Source organism: Diceros bicornis, chromosome 11, assembly GCF_020826845.1.
Source record: "Diceros bicornis minor isolate mBicDic1 chromosome 11, mDicBic1.mat.cur, whole genome shotgun sequence".
Lineage (NCBI taxonomy): Eukaryota > Metazoa > Chordata > Mammalia > Perissodactyla > Rhinocerotidae > Diceros > Diceros bicornis.
The window spans coordinates 7,698,924-7,719,513 of NC_080750.1; the positions used below are offsets into that span (position 1 = coordinate 7,698,924).

The following is a 20,590-nucleotide window of genomic DNA, read 5'->3' on the forward strand; positions in this document are numbered from 1 at the left end:
AATCTAGTAATCTATGTAATTATTAATCTAATAGACTGTCATTTTATATATAATATTTAAGTCATCTCTTTGTTTTGTATCAAGCTTGTGATATCTTCCTCTGAGAGGATGACCAGGTTGCTTGTGACTATGCAATTCAATATGAGATTGCATGGGGCAACTAATTTCCATTTGCTCTCTATTGAGAATAAGCCATATAAAGAATAAAACTGTTTGAGTCAATTCATTTATTCTTACTACTTATTGAACACCTATTATTTTTAAGTCACTGTAAATAATACCAAGGTACGTGACATTCAAAGGGTTTATAAACTGTTTAGGAAGATCCTGTTTCTACATAAATATCTGAAATACAGTTGATAAACCAAATTCACAGGAAGTAATGCAGTTAAAATAGACAAAGAAAGTGAATTCTCCTCTTGGCTAGGGAAGAATTACATTTCTAGTCACTGCTGCCTAACTTGGCTATGATTTTGCTTCATAAAAGCTTAATAATTTTGGCTATTATTACCTTAAAGGTTACATTTATTACTATTTATCGTAATTATTTATCATAATTATTTATTTATTTATTTATTTATTTATTTGTTTATTTATTTATTTATTTATTTTGTGAGGAAGATCAGCCCTGAGCTAACATCCATGCCAATCCTCCTCTTTTTGCTGAGGAAGACTGGCCCTGAGCTAACACCCATTGCCAATCTTCCTCCTTTTTTTCTCTTTTTCTCCCCAAGGCCCTAGTAGACAGTTGTATGTCATAGTTGCACATCCTGCTAGTTGCTGTATGTGGGACGCCGCCTCAGCATGGCCTGACAAGCAGTGCGTCAGTGCGCGCCCGGGATCCGAACCCGGGCCGCCAGTAGCGGAGCAAGCGCACTTCACCGCTAAGCCATGGGGCCGGCCCCTATCATAATTAAATTAAGATAAAACCTGCTTTTGTTATCACCCTTCAGATTCAGTATTAGATACAGAACATATGTATAAGGAGCTTTGATAAAGCTATTACTTTTTTGACTTATCACAGAAATAGAATTAGAAGCCCTGTGCCAATAAAAATAAATCTTATTTGAAGCTATGCATACCGTTCAAATATCGCCCCTAATTTTAACATTCTCCCTTTGTGCTGGGTACCTTGTAGGTGATCAATAAATGGTTACTGAATGAATGAATACAAGCATGAATGGATGATCCTTTCTGTCTACTTCCCTGTCTGTCAGTCTGCGCCTGTAAGTCTGTTTCTGTTGGACTGTATGTGAGTCCCCTCACAGTAGGATTATTGTACATGGCGCTGAGTCTAGTGGTTACCTCCCTGAGAGCTTCCGTAAACTTAAATCAGTGGTAACTAGTTTAAATAAAATCCACACAAATCACCAATATATTTTTTTAACCCACCAATATTTTATGACTTAAATGTGTATACACACACACACACACACACACACACACACACACACACAAAGATAATCTACAGAAAAGGGGGGGTAGTGATTTCCAGATGAATCACTCCCAAGGTATTGGCATCTTGAGAGTAGTTCACGCTTCACCTTCCCTGACCAGGAGTGGAACTCCAGTTACTTCCCATATATCTGATAAATTCTGGCTGCTAACAAATCCAAGTGCTTTTCTTACTTATTTTTTCCTTCTGTTAGAAACAGAAGGAATCAGGCAAAAAAAAAAAAAAAAAATTTGTGAGAAAATGACAGTTCCTTACTCTGACACTCTTACACTCTAAACAGTGTACCACCTGTTTAAATGCAAGCCAGAGGCATCTAAATGATGCAACCCAGGAGTGTGGAAGAGGCTGGCGGATGGGCTGTCACGTCTGGCTTATGTGATGTCAGAGCAGATCATGTGGTGCTCTGTGGGCAGCTGGGACTGGCCCGCCGAAAGCACATGGATTACAGTCTGAGGCTGTAATGGGAAAGTCGTCTCCTGGGCTGCTGTCTCATAGACATCAGCTGCAGGGAAGCTGGGGGCTCTCGGATCTGCCCCGCTCCGAGGCCCCTCCTGCTGAGTGACTCACAGGCACAGTGCAGAGAGAAGCTGCTGCTCCCAGTAAGTGCTTAAAGAAGGTCTTATTCAGAGCATTTTGGAAGCGGGGAGGAAGTGTTGGTGTTGACGGGGGTCCTGGAAGCCCTTTGTCAAACACTCTCCCAGGATCTGGGCTGGGCAACGTCGCCTTCCGTGCCATCCTGGAGTTCACAGGCAGCGCTGATGTGCAAATGTCCCCCAGCCCCGATTTCGGTTTGTTCTGCGCGTGATGTGTTTTTCTGATTTGCGTTTTCTCTTTTTGTAATTTAGGGCAGATTTGTTAGATCTGGTTAAAGGGGGTTGATTTCAGATTCCCAGACCCCTGAGTGGACCTGGTGTTCTCTGCATGGTAAGCAGGGAGAGTAGAAATAGGGTGGTGGCGCTCGGTCAGAATCACTGCTTGTGTTAAGATACTGGCTGTGTCTGTGCTGGAGAAATATTTACTGGTTACCACCCCTTTTCTGCTTGGGGTGAGTAGGTGGTGAGAGAGAAATCAGGGTGAATCAGCAGTGAGGAGCATGAAGATTTGGGTAGTTTCTGGTAAATTGTAATGCTGTTAACATATTGCCTTTCTTTAATTGCCTAATTCATATTAGGTAGTGTCGTCTGGCAGAACAGGTGCCTGTAGTGAAAGAGTGATGGCGTTCTCTTCCTGTTCCCAGCAAGCAAATTGTCTTTCCTGCTTCAAAAGCCCAGTTAAAGAAATGGTGAGAAGTGTGAGAGGGGCAGATTTCTAAGCACGTCTTTTTCTTTTTGCTGGTAACAAGCATCACATTCCCACGCTCATGCAGCTTGAGAGACCCTCACCTCTGCGAGGTTTAGGTGTGGCCTCTTTGGAGAGCAAGGGAATAAATCCGATAACACCTTACTGTTCCTTTTGGGCATATAACACTGAGTTTATTTTAGAGACTGAAAATAAGTATGTGTGGCTGGAAGGGGGTGTAAAGGGAAATTTAGAAGAACAGATTGTCTGTTTGCCTTGGCACTTTTCTCTGAACACGTGACAGTTTTAGGTCAAGGTGTAGGATGGATGTCCACTTGATAGACAATAAGCAAACATTAAATAATTAGGGTATATCTTTAAGCATTGGAAAAATATTCTCTCGTTTTTTTAGGGATAACTCTAGTCTTTTCTGTGAGTCTCTGCACGAACTGTAGGCTTTGGGGCCAGAGACCAATTCCTGAAACATTTAGGCATTGAAGGAACTTTGGGTGGGAAAGATAGTCGAATAGGAGCAAAGAAAGTATGCTTAGGTGAGGTCTATTCTCTTTTACAGCCTTTTGCAATAGATGATTTAAGTCCCAGAACCTCGAACAACAGACAAGAGCTTGCCCCACCCATCGTGTTGTGAACATGGATTATTCACTTGCCATTTTATTCCACTGAACTGCCTGAGCTCTGAGTGCAGAGAGGGTTCTAATTCATGCTCTGAGCCCTGTGAAACAGAGTACAAGCCAAATTACATGAAGCCATAGAAACATGAAGATTCTCTGCGTCCTGCCCCACCCCACCTTGTCCTCCTTCCATGCTGTTGAGTGAAGCTGAGTTGATGCTGGAAAGGATCCCTAACTCTGCTTGTGATTTTGGTAGGCATTTCAGAGAAGCTGACACAGGGCGCGGGATGTGCAGCTGGCACTCGTGGCAGAAGAGCAGGTGAGCACAGCGTGAGGAATGTGTCCGGAGGTGCTCTTACCGACCCAGCCGTCTCTCTCCGCTTCTCAGTGCAGCCCTGGACCACACCCCCCTTTTTGGCCACATGCCAAACACTGTATATTTCTGAAGGGGAGCCCGATGAAACGATGCCCATGCTTGGTCATAAATCCGAGGAGCCCTCCTCTCTCTGCAAGCACACATCGCTTGCTTCTTAGGGTAGAGATGCCCATTTATGAGAATTTTAGAATTTTGTTTCCTCAAAGATTAATACAGTACTATGAAAAGAACTGAAAGGAAATTACCCATTTCCCCATCTCGCTCACACAAGCTCTGTTTAATGTCTTTGTGTTTCCTTCTTGTCTTAACTGTTCCTTTCAGCAGGCTATGATTAATGCAGAGGGGTCCTCGACACCCCAGATTTCTACTTCTCAGGGAAGGCACGTGCAGTGGGGGACTTAGAGCTGGAACAGACCTTAAGGACTGACAGTTCATCCCCTTATTTTCCGGAGGGGAAAACTGGCCAGAGTTATACAAGTGATGGGTGACAGAATCAGGACCAGAATCCAGATCTCCTGCCTTCCTGCTCAGTGCACCTTCTGCAATCACAAAACTTAAGGAGAGAGCATTTTCCTACAAAAATTAGGTATTTTTCAATTTCAGGTTATTTTTTATTCTCTTTAGCTGTGATATTACTAGAACAGTAAAATCACTGCAATTTCCCTCTCCTAAGAATATGTTGGAATAGATTGGCAAGTCCTTAAAAAGAAAATTAAGCTCCATTTTCTCAGGGGAGTAGCATGTATATATTTTTGTGGGTCATGTGATGAGATTTCAGATACCTGATCATTAGTTTCCCAGTCTTGCCTTACTGGGAATGTGGACCACCCTAATTAATAAAGGGATCATCGTTCAGTTATGGAAAATCAATTACCACAAGAACATTTAGAAGCTTCTTCCCATTTGGGTTGTTTTCTGAGTCATATTAATATTCTTTTTTTATGCAGACCCTATTCATGGTGACATATTTAAAACCATTTAAAAGATGCTTAATTTAACATAAAGTTTTAGCTTAACTTACTCTCTTTAGATTACTGCTAGACCCAAAAGAGATTTTCAAAACAATACTTGTTGATTGAATGATAGAATATACAGAACATTACAATGCCTACTTACGGGTATAATGTGATTTAAAAGGTAGCGCAATGTAATGCTGTACCATAAGGGTATTAGAATGCCCATCTGTTAATTGTTCATTCTAATTTTGGTCAGGGTGAGATTCACATATTTGCTTGAAATCAATATAAATATGAATGAATGTCACATGTAATTCATCTGTGTTAATGCATCTGTAAAAGCAATAAACATATAATTAGATTGGGTGGTGTTTAATTACAATTTTTGGGAACCTTGACTACAATACAGAGGCCCTCTGATTGTATCCTTTATGTGAAATAACCAGTTTCTACTGGTCCAGTGAGGGCATCTTTTCATTCTAGACATTAAACGATAGTGATATATTGGGAGAAATTAGTTCTGGTAGCTTTGAGTGGTTTCAACAGGAATAATTGGAACACTGTTCTGAAGAGCCTGCACTCTCCAGCTCGGAAACAAATGGCTGCATGTGTGACATTTCTAAATGGTGACATCTTCAAGGAACCCCCTAGCTGATTTCTTATTTTAAGCTTCAGATTATGGAGGGGGAAAAAAAACAGAAAAGGGAGATTAGACGTTAATGTTCCTAATATGGAGAGACAGAGACTCCAAAGAAAGATAACACTTATTTTAAAAAGATGTAACTAAGAGGAAATGCCAAGAAGATGGTTCAGTGGAGCCTTGGTGCTGTGAATAACGGTTGTCCTCATTGTAAATTTCACTGTTTAAGGTCCTGGGTGCCTTTAACCGGTTCCATTTAGGCAGAAAACACAAGCAAATATCTCTTGTTGTAAACAAAGCAACAGATTTAAGTTAATGCTAATGTGTTCACAGCCAGAGCCAAAAGCTTTTCAGGGTTATTATAACACACTGGGCTCTTAGCCCGTCCATCTAAATGTCTAAAGTAGACTGAAGTTATGGAGCAGTCCACTGTATACACCATCCCACATGAGAGCCAGATGCTACTGTTTACTGTGCTGGTAACTTTGCCAGCTTCAATGTGAAATCTGAGATTACTGCTTGGGGTCAATGAAAGTTATAGATTGATTTTTCTGATCATAAATTTAAGCTCCTACTCTCCAGTCTGTTTTGATTAATGCTGATTTTTTAGAATAATCTCTTAAACCTAATTTACGCCCAACTCTCTAAACTGTTTAGATGGAGGGCTTCCTTGTGAAAACTGTGTTTATTTATTGTCTTTTGGGCTTTGGGTTTGATGTAGGTCTTCAGCATATTTTTGTCTTTTGTTTTGAGCATGGAAAAGAAGTCATGAAGATGCACAACTCTCCACTTGAAAATATCACTACAACATAGCCTTTGAGAAGATTTGGTAGAAAAATAGTTCTGTGTATATTGATTTAGGAAAAAACTCTCCACTGTCCTCAGTTGAAAAGAAAATCCCATCATTCAAGACCCAGTGTTGGATTTTGTTGACATTGTTAGATCCCTTATTCCTTGATCTGACTCCATTTGATTTGTGCCTTTTGCATCAGATTAAACTGGTTTTTGGGAAGTATCATAAGTAATAATAATAACAACAATAGCTACTCCATATGCTGCGCATTTCCCGTATGCTAGGCGCTTTACCAACTCTTCATTTATTTATGGACATTTCACAAGTTGTAAGGTGAACTTGCACCAAAGTATGTGACTTGTCAGCTGAGATTCCAACCAGGTCTTTCTAAGTCTACGGCTTTCTCTCTTATAACTTATGCTTATTGTTTCAACTATAGATTTCTATAGAGTTGTGTGCACAAACATAAAGGTTGTGACAAAGACCTTTTATCTACATACAACACGCAGATTTGGTGGTGGTGGTGGTGTTGACTTCTAGATGAGGAGAGAATGCCTTTATTTTAGATAACATTATGTTAATAGAGTGTGGTATGATAGGGTTAAAAGATATGGGAAATGCTTAGGAGTAATACTTACCTGCTTGTTAGTTCGACTTTAAGTATCCAGAGGACAGTCCCCATAGGAAGTTCCCGATGAAAATATCATAATTTAACAAAATTTTGTATTACAAGATCTTATTCTTAAAAGCATACTTCTTTCAACTTTATCCAAAACATGGTAGCTTTATAGTCAATTTAACTTGCTGTGCAATGATTAATGACTTCCTAAAGGTAATCAATGTAAATATATTATATATATAAATATATAATGTGTAATAAAAATATTTCACAGAACACTATTACTAGAAGTCTGAAAAAGCACAACATATTTGTGACATTTTTCTTGTTTTGCACATCAGTTCACGTCCCCTATCTGAGCAGGCATTTGTCCGCTTGTCTTAGACTACTTTAAGCTCCTTGAGAGAAGGGCTGAGTTTCACCTTTGTCTTACAGAGCTGGGCACAGTGGCTGCGACAGAAGGTTGCTTGTTCACAAAATTGCCATGCACCGTGAGGCCTAGGTCTCTCAAGGTGTAACCTTTGTGGTTGAAACTTCAAAGTATGATTTCTTTGACATTTTTAAGAGAATACATGTTGAAAACCATAACAAAAAACAGAACACAAAATCGAAGTAATCCAGACTGAACTGCTTGTGCCTTGTTTTTTAGCAAAGCAATTTCACGAATCTTTTCATGCTAGCCGTTCAGAACACCCATTGTTGGGGCTATTGTTTGTGACTCTTAAAAGTACACCCTTAAATGTGATATTCAAGTGCTAATGAAAAAATAGGCTCCAGAAAGTTTTACTTGATTAGATTTTTTTCACATCTTGGTATTGGAACGTCCACTTTGCAATTTGTAACTTTTCCTCATAGCTTAATATCATTGGATTCTGCATAAAGGAAATATTATACCATCCCTAATGAAGAATGAAGTTGAGTTGAAAAGTATATTTTGTATCATTTTACAGTCACACAATTATTGTTTTGCCCAGAAAAGACTACTGTTTCTCCATATTCTACATTTTATGCTTCCTAAAACTTTGTTGAAATATGTAAAAGCATATTCTTTCTAGTTATAAAGTTACTTGCAGAATAATACTGCAGAATTTTAAACATCTCGTTCTGATATTGTATGGTATTGAATTTCAGAATAAACTAAATCCTGTAAGAACATTTGGCCCAGATATTACTAAAAATAATTGTTGCTGTAAAATTTCACACAGGGAATAACATTCCATGGTTTTCTACTTGTTATACACTCTTGCTTCATTTTCAATTTGGGATTGAAAAGAAGAAATTTAGAAAACATATTTAAAAAGGAGATTGGTGCTTATATGCTGCCTCAGTTAAATCTAAATTGTTGCTGTAAAGAGCCAACGTTGTATATTTGTGTTTAGGTACTAATCTGTTTATTTAAAATTTAATTTTGAAAAAAAGGCAAATCCCCTAAAAATAGCCAGCCCCGCACATGTTAGTTAATCAATACTTAGCTAGGACACGTAGGTTGGAAGGACAGAAAGTGGTCTGTAGCAGCTGGATTGTAAGGCAGGTCTCATGTGGCCATGGAGCAGTTTTCAAAGGTGGTCTTGCTTTCACTTTGAACCACCAAAGAGATTAACAGAGAGGGTTTGCTCTACCGAAGAAAGTCTCGGAATACAAAAATAGAAAAAGTTTGAACCAAAATAAGCAAAATAGGTGGTGGGAGGTAAGGGGAGATGAGATGACAGTAAGCTTCAGTGGCAAAGTTTTAGACCACAGTGACTCTAAAACCCAGAATACTAGAATATTGGATTGGACAGATGGTGGAGATTCCTGAGTTTAGTGATATCAGGGCAATTTTCCTATGTAAATCTGGTAGGGCACCAAGTTAGATTAGTTTAAACTGTGACTGATCATCACATTTAATGATTAGTTTTGATGATACATGATATATCCAGGTGACTGTAAATTTTGTTTCTTTTAATTTATGATGAATATATAATATACTGTCCCCATTTCAAAAGATACGAAAGAATAAATAAGTCTTCCTTCTTCCCTGGGGCTCCAGTTCCCCTCTTCAGAAACAACCGCTGTTTTTGGTTCCATGTGTATCTTCTGGTTATATTCCATGGCTATGTCGACATGTATCTCTATATATCTTGTAAAACACAAAGTATAGCATACTTCATACACTATTCTGTGCCATTTTTCACTTAGCATGTCTTGGGTATTGTTCCATATCGGTATGTACAAAGTTCAATATATGTACCAGTATTTTGGTAATCTTACTGTGTATAAGATAATATTAAGGGATTATCATTACCTTGTGTTAATGTATAACATGTAGTGTATCATTAACTTAGGTGTAGTAGTGGCCCAGTGGTTATGTTAAAGAATTTTTTCTTATCAATTAGAGATGCATGCTGATATATTTATGAGTGAAATGATATGTTGTCTGATGTTTGAGATTTACTTTAAGATATACAAGAAACGGCCGGCCCCGTGGCTTAGCGGTTAAGTGCTCGCGCTCCGCTGCTGGCGGCCCGGGTTCGGATCCTGGGCGCGCCCCGACGCACCGCTTCTCTGGCCATGCTGAGGCCACGTCCCACATACAGCAGCTAGAAGGATGTGCAACTATGACATACAACTATCTACTGGGGCTTTGGAGGGAAAAATAAATAAATAAATAAAATTATAAAAAAAAAAAAAGATATACAAGAAAAAAGTATGTGTGGGGGGAATAGCTTGAACCAAGATTGGCAAAATGTTGAAGTTGGATGAATGCAGATTCATGGTATTATTTCTCTGCTATTGTGTATGTTGGAAAAATTTCATAATAACAAGTACATTTGCTAATCTGCTTTCATCTGTATCTCCCACTTTTTCTCTGGAGTATTTTAAAATAAATCCCAGGGCTGGCCCTGTGGCTTGGTGGTTAAGTGCGCGCGCTGCGATGCTGGTGGCCCGGGTTCGGATCCCGGGTGCGCATCGAGGCACCACTTCTCCGTTCATCCCGAGGCCAAGTCCCACATACAACAACTAGAAGGATGTGCAGCTACGACATACAACTATCCACTGGGGCTTTGGGGGGAAAAAATAAAATAAAATCTTTAAAAAAAATAAAAAAATAAAAAAATAAATAAATCCCAGACATCATGTAATTTTACCCAGAAATGCTTTAGTATGTATTCTTAAGACATAAGGGCTTAAAAAAAATCACTACAATGCCATTATCTGAGAAAATTAACAATAATTCTTAATATAATCTAAAACCCAGTCTATCTTTCAATTTCTCTGATTTTCTCAAAAATGTCTTTCTATAGTTGTTTTGTTTGAATTAGGAGCCAAATTAGGTCCACGTATGGCATCTGTTAAAACTCTTTTAAACTGTAATAATTCTCTTAATTTTTATAAAAACAAACTTATTTGTTTAAGAAACAAGGTTATTTTTCCTGTAGAAGACCCCACCTTGATTTGACTGTTTCCTCCAGGTGCTGTTCAACTTGTTCCTCTGTCCTTTGCATTTGAGGCTTGATTAGATTCAGGTTGAATGTTTTTGGCATGGATCCTTCTTGGGTGGTGCTTGCTGTGTTCTTCTTGCTGTATCATCTCAGGAGGCTCATACGTCTCTTGTTTCACTTCGAGTGATTCTAAGATGGAGTAGAGGATTTGGGTGGCGTCAGCCGGATCTGCCCATTATAAAGTTTCCCATCGACTTTTCCCCTAATGTTTTTGGCATCCAATGATTGTTATTGCCTCAGTCCATTATTCCATTAAGGGTTGCAAAATGATTTTCTAATTCTTCCACTTCTGTTAAGGTTCCCGTCATCAACTTTTTTATTAGCCTAAGTACAGTTGGTTTATTCTTTTTAAAGACCATATAGCATTTTACTGTACCATAATTTAACTAATCCTCATTTATGCATATTTGGAGTGTTTCTTTTGCTATTTCTTGGTTTATTTAAATGTTTTTTCTTACTGTATTTCCTCATATACTTATGTATTTATAATAAATAGTAGTCTATGGAATTTTGAGTTATATTTTCATACAAAATTATTGGATTTTTTACTTTCTGCATGTTAATTTATGCTAATTTAATATTAGTATAAATATGAGAGTTAGAGTCAGGCAGACCTGTGTTTTATTTTATTTTTATTTATTTCTTTTTTTTGGTGAGGAAGATTGGCCCTGAGCTAACATCTGTTGCCAATCTTCCCTTTTTTCCACTTGAGGAAGATTGTCACTAACATCTGTGCCAGTCTTGCTCTATTTTGTGTGTGGGATGCCGCCACAGCGTGGCTTGATGAGCAGTGTGTAGGTCTGAGCACAGGATGCCAACCCACAAACCCCGGGCCACTGAAGCGGAGCTCAGGAGCTTAACCACTACGCCACCAGGCTGGCCCCAGACCTGTGTTTTAACTCTGGATCGCTTATTAGTCACATGGCCTTGGGCAAGTTATTTATCCTTTCCAAAGCTCATTGTCTTCATTTACATGTTGGGAATAATAATAACATCCGATTCCTTGATTGTTTTAAGGATTAAATAAAATAATCTGTCAAAATGCTTGGTACAGGCCCTACCATATAGTAAGTGCTCAGTAAGATGAACTTTTTGTTAACATGTGAGGGCTAAATGAAATAGCACATGCAAAGTGCCTTGGACGGGGCCTGGCAAATAGATGCTCAATGAATAGTGCTACTCTACTCTCTTTCTTTGCTGTTTCTCCAATTTGAGCAGTAATGAAGATTATTCTTTTTCCTAGACTATTTTCAGGAATGGAAAAAAAGGACAAACCTTAGCTGCCCTGAGCTTTTTGCTGGGAGAGGTCCTTCTGTCATTCTGCTGCTAGCCTTGTGGAGACCCACCTGGAATTGCTGGGGTCATAGCGCTCTGTCTCAGAGGCCTTGCTGCCTACTGAGAAATGCCCGCTTCTCAGCTGTCTCAGTCCAGAAAGGACCAGGTAGAATGCCAACAACACTGCGTTTTAACCTTGAGCTGTGGAAATAGAGTGTTCCTCTCCTTTGCCTCACCCTCCCTGCCTCATGCATGGTTTCCAGTTCATTTTAGGAGTAGAAAGTTATCCTGATGTAACTCTTAAATCACTGTTACTTCCTGTATTCTGTCTAAACTCAGTGAGGGAATTAAAACAAAATAGACTCATGACAAATTAACGTTCCTAACCATTACTTGAGAATAAATAGCATTTGCCTGAAAGTTGATAGTTAAATTATTTTTTTATTACTGTTTCTCCTGCCCTCTTGGTATTTCTCTTTCCTGAATATTCCTCATCTTTGTAACGTGTTTGGCTTTAGCTTTATTCCTCCACTTTCCCCTATCAAATCATGGCCAGCTTTTCTTCTTTCCCCTACGGACTTCAGGCTTCTAGCATCTCCTCTCCTTATTCTCTGCCCTCATCCTATACTATAACCTCTCAATTCTCAGAAGCACCATCTGTCCATGAAGTAAGGGGATGTTTTGCACCATCCCTTCATCTGTGTGATTGGATAAAGCCGGTCTTTCTCAGCATTACCTCATTTCTTCTTCCTGTGTTCCTATGTAATAGCTGACAAGCACTGTACTTTCATTCACTGATCCCAAGTTTTTAGACATGCAGAATGCAGAAAGGTTAAGTGATTTGAAAAGATGTGCTGAAGATAATAATGTTGAGTCAGCACTGCAGACTGGAAAAGAACAATTGACTCCCTGATGCTCAGGATCAGGCTGTTTTTCAATGAAATGTGCTGAAGGAGCACACACACATTTTAGTAACAGCCTGGAAAACAAGAGATACTTCTGGTCATTCTGGTGATATTCATTCTATCCGCTTCGATAGAAGGATATCATGGACGTGTGCTGAGTCTCTAAAAAGCGGTGATGCTAAATATTTTGATGAATTTGAATGAATTTTCTTAAGTATTAAAGTGTGGTTTTGGTTAAGATGAATACCATTTGGTATATTAATTGAGATTTGGAGCATCACAAACTCTCACAGAATTGCTCTGCTACTTAAATAAAAAGTAAAGTATAAAGCAGAGGAAAAAGATCAAGAACATGGAGGCTGCTTATTTTTCCAGTCACCTTCCAATTAATCCGTGATAAATTAGTTCAGGTTTCAACAACCAGCTTTAAATAGTAACTGCCCATGTCCGCTCTTCATTCTGGGTATAAGCATTTTTTTGATCGAAGGATGATTTTAAAAAGATTTATGTGTAACAGTTGAAATTTTGTCTTGCACATTCTCTGTACCTGGGGTCCTTCAGAGGGAAACCTCTTAAAAATGCCTACCTGTGATCTTTCTCCACTGGTTTTGTACTCCTCTGTATGTTGCGCAATGAGTTGTTGTTCCCACCTACGAAGGACAAGAGTTTTTCCTCTTGCTTTACTCATTCATGCAACACAAATTTATTGAGCAACTGCTATGTGCTAGATCTGGTGCCGTGTGCTGGTGGTGCAAAGAGGAACAAGACACAGTCCTGGTCTGACAGCTGGCACTAGGTCAAGCATCTCTGCCTGGAACAGGCAGCGTTTCCCAGAGTGCAATCTGTGGCCTCTCCCGGGGCCCCATCTGAGCTACAGAGTCCGAGTCTTGGGATGGGCCTAGGAATATGCATTTTCATCAGATGATGCTTATGCACTGGCCCAGAGCATGGTAGGAGTAAGGTGGTTAATGGGGGGAGTAACAGCCAGCGTGCATCCCTTAGAGAGAGCTTTCCACTCAGCGTGAATATTTCTGGGAGGCTCCTCAGGAGGAGAACACCTTGCCTGGCATGAAGGAGCTTCCCCTGGAGTTGGGGGGCGATGGGGGGGCAGGCTGAAGTGCTGATATAACGGCTTCTGGGACTGGTGTGAATTCTCTCCTCCAGAAAGTCACAGTCTTGAATTGAGGGACAGATTCTGGGTTAGGTGGGAGTACTGGGTGATGGGGGATAAGGGCCAAGGGCTTATGTCCCTTGAGGGTCCATAATTGAGCCCCTGGGATGTCCAAGGGGGAGAATATAGCTGACAATTGATATTATGAGGATTCATTTAGGGTGAGAAATATGCAGAGATAGAACCACAAGAGCTAGCACATATACATGTCTTGCTATGCCTCAGTACTGTTCTCAACACTTTACATATATTAATTCATTCAGTCCTAACCACCTTATGAGGTAGGTGCTCATTTTACAGATGAAGAAACGGAGAGGTTAAGTGATGCTTAAAGTCACCCAGGAGGGCCAGGACTCCAACACAGATAAGTGTGGTGCACAATGGAAGCTCATCACCCCTGCATTCAGCTGCCTCTCAGAAGCATCGTTATTTAAAATGGTAAGAGCAGAAGTACACACCTTTTGTACTGTTTTATGTGAGCACTGATTTCTTTCCGTTTTTCACCAAGTAATACCCTCCATCCCCCATGGGCCACACAAAGAACACTTCTGGAAGCCCTGACAGCTGCTCTCTTAAATGCCTTCAAGTCTGTTTTTTTCTGTTTTAGAGAAGAAATTACATGCTTCTTTTTGCTGTTACCTTATAATCTAGATGCACATGAAAACCCCCTGTAGAAGATCTGGTCCATCACTGCCTGAAGTGGAGACTGGATGCACTGTTTTTAGAGATGAACCCACAACATCTTAGTCTTTAAGCAAGTGTGTGTGATACAAAAACCAAAAAAACAAAACAAGGAACCTTGCAGTGCATATTTAGAAGGCTGAACCACTTTTCAATTGCTTTTCTTTGATTTTAATTTCAGATTGGGTATCTAAAGGCTTTCACGTTGTGTGTTCAGTAATGTGGATAATTATTTACAAGCTTAAAAAATGTTAACAAGAAAAAACACGTTTGAACTGTGTCTGAGCTTCTGACATGAAGGGTTATTTGACTGGAGTTCTTTTTTAGGAGCTATTTAACATTTTTTATTTATTATACCAGATGACAGAGACCTGGCTTACGAACAGATCTGAAGGTGTCTTGAATCAGAGGGAAACTGGTGAAAAATGAGATCACTGCCTTTTTTTCTGTAGAATGAAGAGCAAAAAGCCTGCTATTTCTGGGAAATTTTGCCCAGTGGCCTGGCAACCTAGACTTTCCTGGCCTCCTTGTTGGAAGAATTACACCACAAAACATTATCTTACTGACCAAATAATTCTCAGGTATAGGTTTGCTGCATGAACGTTTATTCTTTTTTTATTATTTTATTGAGGTCATATTAGCTTATAACATTATGTAAATTTCAGGTGTACATTATTATATATCAGTTTCTGTATAGACTGCATCCTGTTCACCATCAGTAGTCTAGTTTTTATCCGTCACCATACATATATGCCTCTTTACCCCTTATGCCCACCCCCGAACCCCCTTCTGCTCTGGTAACCACTAATCTGTTCTCCTTATCCATGTGTTTATCTTCCACATATGAGTGAAATCATACAGTGTTTGTCTTTCTCTGTCTGGCTTATTTTGCTTAGCATCATACCCTCAAACTCCATCCATGTTGTCACAAATGGCATGATTTTGTCTTTTTTATGGCTGAGTAGTATTCCATTGTATACATATACCACATCTTCTTTATCCATTCATCTGTTGATGGGCACTTGGGTTGCTTCCACGTCTTGGCTATTGTGAATAATGCTGCGATGAATGTAGGGGTGCGTAAATCTCTTTGAATTGTTGATTTCTTGTTCTTTGGATAAATACCCAGTAGTGGGATAGCTGGATCATATGGTATTTCTATTTTTAATTTTTTGAGAAGTCTCCATTCTGTTTTCCATAGTGGCTGCACCAGTTTGCGTTCCCACCAGCAGTGTATGCGAGTTCCCTTTTCTCCACATCCTCTCCAACATTTGTTATTTCTTGTCTTGTTAATTATAGCCATTCTGACAGATGTGTAAACACTTATTCTTCCACTTAACAAATAACTCTTGCCTAGCTGTGTCGGCTTGTAACTTTACTGAAGGGCATGGTTATTTCTGGCTATAAAAAGATGCATGAGCTTCTCACAGGTCAGGAATGACTATAGACCCCACTGAATATCCAAACCCAAATTATTTATGTTAATTTAAACTAATTATTTTCCATTAAAAATAATTTGTACTTCTTATAAAAAAATTCAATAGAAGAAGACATGTTTGAAGTAAAAGGTGAATGACTCTTTCCCCTAAATTATTTTCAGTGTCAACAGATATCTGGTGCTTCTCTTAAAATAACATTCCCATTGAAGAAAGCAATAGATTAAACCTCTGAAAACTTGAGTTATGATTTATGAGTGATTTCTTTATTTTTAACTATTAAGGTATTATGTTAGTTTCATATTGTTGCTGTAATAAATTTCCACAAACTTAGTGGCTTAAAACAACACAAATTTACTACCTTACGATCTGGAGATCAGAAGTCCCCAGTGGGTTTCACTGGGCTGAAAGTGAGGTCTTGGCAGGGCTATGGTTCCTCTGAAGGCTCTAGGGGAGAATTCGTTTCCTTGTCTTTTCCAAATTCTAGAGGTTACCTGCATTTCTTGGCTCCTGATCCCATCCTCCATATTCAAAGAACATCTCTCCAACCTCTGGTTCTGTCATCACATAACCTTTTCCCTTGTTGACGCTCTTGCCTCCCTCTTGTAAGGTGCCTTGTGATTACATTGGGCGCACCTGGATAATCTCCCCATCTCAAAATCCTTAGCTTAATTGTACCCACAAAGTCCCTTTTGCGACATGTTGTAACATTCACAGGTTCCAGGGATTAGGATGTGACATCTTTGGGGAGGGGACATTATTTAGCCTACCACAGACATGTCAACTCTGATTTTCTAAGAGATTTTGTCTGGGAGAAATTCATATTAAATTAGCACTTCTCCCTCAACTATCTTTTCTTTTTTTATCATCCAAATACCAGAAGCTCCATTAAGGTCTCACATTTGATTTATCTGAGAACACCTGACAGTGATTTGAAGAAGGTTCTAGAGCAACATTTCCAAACTGGAGCTCTAGTGACCCGTGAAATGTTAAGAGATGTTCTATGTTAAAAAATCTTCTCAAATAAGATTGAAAAATACTGCATCCTCCATCACACCCACCTTTGTCTTTAATACACATTAGCATATGGGAAAGGTGCTGAGAATTTTTGCTATTGTCTGTGATCCCAAATGTATTTTATAATGAAATCTTTATTTATTTTTTAAGGAATGCTTATTAAGGATCTTGTGAAGGATACCGATGTATTATGTTTGGGGAATGTTGTCCTTAATGAGGTCTTTCATTCCAAAATTTAACTATATTGCCTTGGGAAAAAAAAAAAAGGCCAGCACCGGTGGCCTAGTGGTTAATTTTGGCGTGCTTCACTTTGGTGGCCTGGGTTCAGTTCCCGGGCGTGGACCTACACCACTCGTCTCAGTGCCCATGCTGTGATGGCACCTCACATCAAAATAGAGGAAGATTGGCAACAGATGTTAGCTCAGATTGAATCTTCCTCAGCAAAATAAATAAATAAATAAATGAAAAGAGTATATTGGAGCTGATTTTAAATGTCTCCTAAATAACATCTTTTCTATTTAATCTTCTTTCTCTACTATGTATGTGGAACTTAGATTCTTTAGACTTTAAAGCAATCAATTTTCGTAATTTAAATTCAAAACCTGATATTAAGAATAACATATTTCTGTAAATAAATAAATATTTTATTATTATTTTTTTAAATTAATTAATTAATTTATTTATTTTTTCTCCCCCAAAGCCCCAGTAGATAGTTGTATGTCATAGCTGCACATCCTTATAGTTGCTGCATGTGGGACTCGGCCTCAGCATGGCCGGAGAAGTGGTGCGTCGGTGCGCGCCCGGGATCCGAACCCGGGCCGCCAGCAGCGGAGTGCTCTCACTTAACCGCTAAGCCTGTAAATAAATATTTAGAATAATATTACAGGCATACAAAAATTTTGTTACTGTGACAACAGAAACAAAATTGTTTTGAAAAGTAAGATAATTTCTTGATGTTTTTTAAGGTGTGTAGAAAAATTTACTATTGTGAATACTATCTCAGAATCACAGGACTGGAATACATTAATTTCTTAAAATATTATATTCACCTTTTCCCTATTTTGAGAAGATATTTCCTCTAAAGTGGTTCAGAATGGTACTTGATAACTTATGTTGATTCATCGGAGAGCTCCCAACAGTGCTGTGAAGACAGCTTGCGCCTCCTCTGCTGGGTTCATGGTTAGAGAGCCCTTAGCATGGGTTGGCAATGCAGTCTTTGTCGGATAAGACTTTCATTGCGCTCTCTTTGTCCCTTTCTTATGACATTGATCACATTTTATCATACACTATTAGTTTCATGTTATGGCTTATTTGCTCAAAGTAAAGTTCTTGAGAGTAGGAGCCATTACTAAATCCCTACTGGTGCCTGGCTCAATACTTTTCCCTTAGCAGGAACTGGACCCTTTGTCAAATGAATGGGTCTGTGAATGAATGAGTGCATCAACTTAGCTTGGAAATTCCAGCAGTATCAGATGTATACTTCAATCATCCATCAGTTGATCCATCCATTTATATCCTTCCCTACTTAAAATTTCAGGAGACTCCTGAAGATGTATAGAGAGAGCAAAGAAAATCTAAATTAAAAATAGGTAGAATTGGGGCCGGCCCCGTGGCTTAGCGGTTAAGTGCGTGTACTCTGCTACTGGCAGCCCGGGTTCGGATCCCAGGGGCCCACGGTTGCACCGCTTGTCCGGCCATGCTGAGGCAGCGTCCCACATACAGCAACCAGAAGGATGTGCAACTATGACATACAACTATCTGCTGGGGCTTTGGGGAGAAAAAGAGAAAAAAAGGAGGAGGATTGGCAATAGATGTTAGCTCAGGGCTGGTCTTCTTCAGCAAAAAAAAGGAGGATTGGCATGGATGTTAGCTCAGGGCTGATCTTCCTCACACACAAAAAAAAGATTAAGAAAAAAAATAGGTAGAATAACTAAGGCAAAGGAAAGATAAGGTGGGAAAGTAAAATGGATTTAGGAGTAAGCCTAGTTCTGAAAAATCTTATGTATTTTCAGAGGAAGGACATTGATTTGGTGCTAAGCTTAATAGAAGCCTGTGAAGGAGGTGGTTGGTTATTTGATTTTCAGTGTCTAGAAAATCTGATGTCAGTTGCTCACATGAATTGTAGTTATTCCTGGAACTAGGACCAGAGAGAAATTCTTCTCATGGGATATCAGAAGGAGTTCACTGTGTAATATAAAGAATAATGTATTCAACTCATCTTTACACTAAACACAGCACTGCATTTCAGAGAGAAATTGCGCATTTTACCCTTGGTTTATACTGATGGCATTTCTGTCATCATGGCAGAATGTAAATAAGGAGTGCACCTGTAGAAAGGAATAAACAGTGGTTCGTGAAATCCTGTTAGGCTGACAAAACAGCCTAACAGCAAAAACAGCTATCAAACATTTTTTGCAAAATCTGTACTTAGCAATTAATGTGGATATAAAATTTTGCTAGCAGGTAGAAGAAAAGAATGTGGAATAATATAAATAAAATCTTTTGCTTGATTGTTAGAATAAATAAGTTGTAATCAATTAATATAATTACCTGAAGGTGGGGCTCAAATATTGATGAGCATCATTTACTTTGCCTTTTCTCTGTATATATAACTACAGAATGCAGCAAATAGGACTAGTTATTAAACAACATAAAATTCAGTTTAACATAGAGTGTATTTCTTCCCTACATTGCAGTTTAAGTTCCTTTTCAGTAGAAGGAAACAGAGTCTAGTGAGAATTCACAGATTCTAATTATCCAAGAAAATGATGACTTAAAAGGAAGGTGTGAGAATAGAAACCAATTAAAGAAGGGCATGCACCTGGAGCCCTCTCTGGGGGGTGGGAAAGTTGGATGGGAGTGTTGTAACTGCTGGGATGTGATGGATGGAAATAGCCTGTCTTCTGGGAAATTAACCGCCACTCACTTCCCTTCTCCTGCGCCTGTGTGGATTTTATGTTGCCGTCATGTCACAAAGGCGCCGCCAATGTCAGTCTGGAAATACCTGTCAACATGCAAAAATTTACTACAGAGTTTACAAAAATGTGGATTCCCAAAAGTTATTTTTAGATCTTGGGGATTTTCTTGTGATGTTGTCTTAATATTAGAGGTTTTGAGGTTAGGATAAAAATTTACCCTGACCTCCTCCTTTCCTTCTGACTTCTGGTGTTGGTGCTGATAGGGGTGCCCAATCAGATCTAGGGTGGTAAAGAAGCCTTCTTATTTGGTTTTAATTCCTTTGAGTCACCGTGAATTGACTTTGCCTCACATTTAGGGGTTTTGTTAAGCCTATATAAGAAATCGTAATCCTGACCTTCAAAATACTTTTCTCCATCTCTCTTCCTTCTACTTCTTGAGACAGTAGCCTTCCCCAATTGCATCTGCTTCCTTTCTTCTTGTTAACTTTTGATACGCTGTCTGCCCCAACAACTTCACTGACTTTCTTCTGGCCAAAGTCACCAAATTCATTAGCCTCTTTTTAGTCTCCATTTTAGTTTTCCTCTGCCCAATTTGACATATCTAAAACAGCCTCCTGTCTCCTCTTTCTTGATCTCCTCCTATTCCTGTGGCTGTTTCTTTTTGGTCTCTTTTTATCTCACTTTTAAGAGATCGTTGCTCATTATCATGCTCCTCCAAGTTTTCTTACCTTCTTTTCCTGGTGATCTCATTTATCCTGAGGTTTCAACTATGAGCTGATGACCCCCGCATTAGTCAGAGTGAGGCTAAGCTGCTGGAATGAAGAGGCAGATGGGTGATTCCACTCCGTGAGGTCACCCAGGAATTCACTTTTCTTCTCTCTGTTGCTCCACCATCTCCTAGGGTGTTGTCTTTAGCTGCACAATCCACAGTAGCTCAATAGCACCATGTCTATGT

The 20,590-nt window shown here is 39.2% G+C and overlaps 1 protein-coding gene across 3 annotated transcripts in view; it reads left to right on the forward strand.

Annotated features, from left to right (window-relative positions):
- ANK2 (ankyrin 2) overlaps positions 1 to 20,590 on the forward strand; it is a 617,273-nt gene that overhangs the window by 94,746 nt on the left and 501,937 nt on the right. The window contains exon 1 of one of the 3 annotated variants that reach the window (XM_058549939.1): positions 1,845 to 2,055. The exons of the other annotated variants lie outside the window; for them this stretch is intronic. The gene's annotated coding sequence lies outside the window, so the exon portion shown is untranslated. Of the gene's footprint in view, positions 1 to 1,844; positions 2,056 to 20,590 lie in introns of those variants that run through there. 3 annotated transcript variants of the gene reach the window in all.